At 32.6% G+C, this 5,265-nt stretch overlaps 1 non-coding gene across 1 annotated transcript; it reads left to right on the plus strand.

The window, feature by feature from the left end:
- The first annotated feature begins 279 nt into the window (after positions 1 to 279).
- LOC126908738 (small nucleolar RNA U3) lies at positions 280 to 478 on the plus strand. The gene has a single exon (XR_007704830.1). It is a non-coding gene; the product is annotated as a small nucleolar RNA U3 (small nucleolar RNA).
- The last annotated feature ends 4,787 nt before the right edge of the window (positions 479 to 5,265 follow it).

Below are 5,265 nucleotides of genomic sequence, written 5' to 3' on the forward strand. Positions count from 1 at the left end.
GCAATAAATATGATCTCATAGATGGCACTGATGCGTTTTGGTATTTTATCGTCATTCAAAAGTAGAGTTTAAAAATGAAAAGAGAGTCTTTCAAAAGCAGTATCAATATTTATTCTTTAGAAATTAACAACGTGTATCATTTATTAGACAGCAGGTTATATTAAAAATAAAAAAAAATTAATACATTTTTATCGAAAACGGTATTTTGGCAAATAATTAATTGAATGACTTAAGCTCTTAAAAAAAATATAAATACAACTATGTAACATTGTTTCAATCAAGATCATACTTCACAGGATCATTTCTGTAGTATGCATCGTCCCCTCCAGGTGCAAATCTGGAGTCGTCGTAAGCCACGATGATGAGATGAATCTATTTATCTGAGCGTGAGATAGCTACATTAATTCTGTTGAAGAAATAATTAGCAACGATGATCGCATTCGGTTTTCCGAAATGATAGATAGATAGTCTGAGTGGTTCACTGTTAAAACATTAAACAATAATCTTAAAATTGATTATAAAAAATCTAAAGCGTTAAATGTGTAATCAATCAATGCAACAACACTGAACTTATTACTATAGACGAATAAGCTTTACTCGATTAGGTGAAGTTAAAATAAACTGGGTTGTTTTTAGATAAAGAACAGACCAATATCTAGTAACAATAGGAGCTCTTACATTTATTTATTCAATACCCTGTTTATAATGTTTTTGAGATTGTAATCTAACATCATTCTACCATCTTTGAAGTATGATTTGGTTAAATTCGATTCAATCTTATATTATTTCATCTATTGGCATTTGTGAACTAAATAGTACAACATTTTAGCCCAGGCATGATAATAAATTATAAAGGGAGAATTTACAGTAAAATTATTGACATGTAGTGTACACGTCTCATAGAACGACGCCGTTATTTGTAAAATTTATTTTCAATCGTTATACAAGATAAGTAAATAATAAATGACAACGTTTGAATAATGTTTTACCATAATCTAACTACCTATGCCTTTTGTTTAGTTTTTTACGTATTGTTTTTATAATATATTTATACGGTGTAAGTGAAAAACGTCGGTTTCGATTTCGGATCCACCCCGTCGAAAACCAATCTCGAGCTGGAGCACTTAGCCGTGAGAACTCGGGCGCCTAATATATTATTAGAATAATATTAATACGCGTAGGATAAGAAGATGTATGGGACCGCGACGGGAAAAAACAATTGAGCTAAAAAACAGTGTGTTTCGATGCAATGGAAGTGCACATCCATCGGTTAAAACGATGATATACGGTCGTGATCGCGATCCTTTTGTTTCGTATGCAAATCGTAACCAATCGAAGGGACCAAGAGCAACGACAAAAGACAAAAAGGAATTATTATTATTTGTAATCTATGCAAATGGGCTGGATCCCGTTAAAAACTCCTACCCCAGCCCCGAGGCGACATGACGATGTAAATAAATAACGTCCGGATACCCCTTGATGCCGTTCAATCTGCTTAAAAACAGTATTGGCCTCTTATCGACCCTCGATACGCACTAGTACATTTGTATACATTATCGTGTACGTCGTTACTAATGAATATCATTGCTCGGAAGAAAATATTGAAACGTAGATACGAATAACAATGAAATATTAAGTCTATTCTCGTATACAGCCGATATGAAAAACAAAAAAAACATCGTCTACAATAATACTTATGTTTCAGCAAGAAAAGGAGCTGAATTCACATGGTATTCGCCCCCTTTGAAAATNCAATCTGCTTAAAAACAGTATTGGCCTCTTATCGACCCTCGATACGCACTAGTACATTTGTATACATTACAGTGCACGTCGTTACTAATGAATATCATTGCTCGGAAGAAAATATTGAAACATAGATACGAATAACAATGAAATATTAAGTCTATTCTCGTATGCAGCCGATATGAAAAACAAAAAAAAAAAACATCGTCTACAATAATACTTATGTTTCAGCAAGAAAAGGAGCTGAATTCACATGGTATTCGCCCCCTTTGAAAATCTTCTCGCATCCAGTATCGTTCAAGTCTTGTGTGGTATTACGCACACGAAGCCTTCGAACATTAAAAACGATTATTGCGAATCTATACACACGCTCGGGAGGCGTAAATATCAGTTTTTTATGTCTATAGCTGCACGTTAAACGAGCGATTTACATACGCGGGATTTCGGGTCGTAATAATGTGCTGTGACAACAGTGCTTTATAGGTAATATAACACATCATGACGCATAGTCAACGGACTGCTTTCTCGGTCCTCCTTATCTTTACATTTCCCCATCCCCGTTTTGGGTTTGTACACAATCGACAGAGCCATGAAGACAGCCGAAGAACTATAAACGGAATCACCAGTCCAAGTAAGATTGCATGCAGACGCATATGGAACAATATTATGTGTGTTGTTATATTCTTATTATATTATCGTGAATATTACTGAATCGCAGACGGCTGCATTTTGAACGACTGGTATTTATTTTTTATATTGCGCTTTTATGACTTTGTAGGTATCGCCGTGCATAGCTACTGTTCTTAAAAGCAGCTGATCACATAACGGAATATCAAAAAAAGGGCTCGCATAAAAAAAAGTGTGTAATAAATACCTTTGGATATATTATTTTTTAACTGCGTGATCATACATTACAACGAATGCGGGACGATGACCTTTGGATGTACGTTTGTACATAGTCTTGGCCAATAGTTATTACCTTTTTTTAACTATTGTTTTTTGTGATTTACGTTTGACCAAAAAAGTACAATAATAATAATCTTGAACGTAATGTAAATTTAAAATATTAATACAAGACGTACTCCTGACTTAATCTCGTGATTACAAATGTATTTAGTCGCATAGACCGAGTCGCACCTTCATTAGGTCGTTGTTATATTTCTATAAGTAATGAGTGCATCGTTAAAAATTTCTTACACTCGCAGTGTATTGCCGTACAAACGACCAATTTTATATCGACCAACGGTGAGAAGCAATTTTCTAATTATTATTGTGGCCGTAATTATTATTACTATCAGAAGCGGCACAGCCGGAATATAAAGGAAACGGGGGTAATAAAATGACGGATAAAATAAAATAAAACATTGTATATACCAGCATTATAGGCAGTCTATATAAAGTTACTATGTATTCCAGTGTGTTGGTATAAATAATGTTGGTCATTAGCAGTTATTCCTATTTAATAAATGTTTTTTATGACTTAAGTCCACGTTTTGTACTTTATTTATAGATCTACAAGAGAGTGTTTCTAATCACCTTAAACTCTTAATATAATAAATTGTCATGTCGAAATCTAATGAAATGGTGATATTGTAATTTATAGAAGGAAATACCTTGGCCGTGTTGTGGTCCATTTTGTTGCCATTCGTAAGACAATGAATATTTAACATTTAATTATTTTTAATTTCATTATTTTTTCGACGTTTGTAAAATTTTCTTTAGCTATGCAAATATTTTTCATACTCGACCATACATTCATTATTTTACATTCTCTCACAAATATGATGTTTCTTCAACATGAATAAAAAAATATTGTTCACTTACAATTAGATCGTATTTCGAAATGTATAGCCTCTGATCATATAATATTACTATAAATAATGAAATATTTAACGAATTTCCCCAAATAACAAAAATAAGTATCAGAATCTTTTGATTAAACGTTAATAGAAAATTACTAATAGTTTTAATAAAACTCAATATTTCTAATAATTACGAGTTTTTTTATATTTATAAATTAAAAAAATTTATTGTTGAAATTCTACTTTTCTTTTAAATGAGTTTAGAATTATAGTTCGTATATTATTATTATACTAACTATAACCCCATCCCAACCGTAATATTTATGCCCAATGGCACATATATTTGAGAAAATAAAATTTTTTAAGTATAGCTACTATGTAATCAAACAAATGCAACAAAATGTTCGGTAATGCCAAAAGAACGCGCGAATATTTTATTTATCTCTTTGCATGATATTGTGGCCTCCGGTCGAGCTGTTAAAATTCGACGTCCTCACCATATCGCTTACATTATCTTCTCCTTTTTGTATTTTAGATATTTGATTAAAATTGCTTCCGGCGGTGTTTTATGTGTACCGCCGCCAGAATATTCACTGTGTTTGTCAAATAAAGCAATCATTTCCACAATGATTATATTGATACAAAACGAAAGGAGCGACACTGAATTTGTCTGCCAGCCGAATTTGAAATATTTCCTGAGAGCCAGAGAGACGGGTCGTCTTCAAATTGTACTGAATTGTTTTTACGTAAATAAAAAGAGTGGAACAAAAGCCGTCGCATCAAAAGTCATATTAAACGAACGCTTAGTAAAAAATACACCTATAAATCTTTTATCCTCGCGCGTATATTGTTTGATGGAGAACATTATATTACAATAAAATCGCATTGTTTGTTTTTAGATTAGACGTGAATTTTGGAAGTTTATAGCACTCAACAGAGCAATGAATTATGACTGAACGCCAGATAACCGTTGTGTTGTAATTAAATTGATGTAAAATATTATCCATACCGATAGTCATACTAATAGCACTATAATAAGTGTTATCTAACAAAAGGCTCGGTTTTTGACGAGGTATAAACATTAGAGAATAAAACATTATAAAAAGAAATTGAATCTTTTCTATACTAAGCTCACAAAATTTTTTCCAAAACGGATGCTCCTCGATAGCTGATAGAGAAAAAAGTTGATAACATATGGAAAATTTGCATTTTTCAAAAGATCTCTGTTGTTTTTGGTATTCTCAATTAATTTTTTTTAAATAATTTATGACTTTTTACGCACTGCTTATATTGGTAATTTCACTTTTAGACTACTAGCTAAACCTGCCGTGTTTAATTAGTCAGTTACTTAAAACGTTAAGGTATAATCCGCGCAGCTGTACCGTACCCGCTTGGATATTGTTTGACAGCCTTTTAAGATTATACCTGCGAAGAACTTGTTGGTATTTCCGTCAAAGCGTGGTGTTTATTGAGGGTGTAAAAAATCAACGGCAATGGAAAAAAAAAAACGACAAAACAACACGAAACAGGTGCGCGAGGACCGTACCGAATGTTGAACATTTTCGAAGTAGAGGTGGAAAAGAGTAAAATACTTATGACAATCGAGTGTAAAAAAAAAAAATATAGAAATACATATTTATATCGTTTGGCATCTTTTGTGCTGTTCAACAATAAATTCTGATTAAACTCTCCGTCGCCTTAACCAATCGCCTTTTACGGG

This window comes from Daktulosphaira vitifoliae, unplaced genomic scaffold (assembly GCF_025091365.1).
Source record: "Daktulosphaira vitifoliae isolate Bord-2020 unplaced genomic scaffold, ASM2509136v1 Scaffold_5, whole genome shotgun sequence".
Taxonomy (NCBI): domain Eukaryota; kingdom Metazoa; phylum Arthropoda; class Insecta; order Hemiptera; family Phylloxeridae; genus Daktulosphaira; species Daktulosphaira vitifoliae.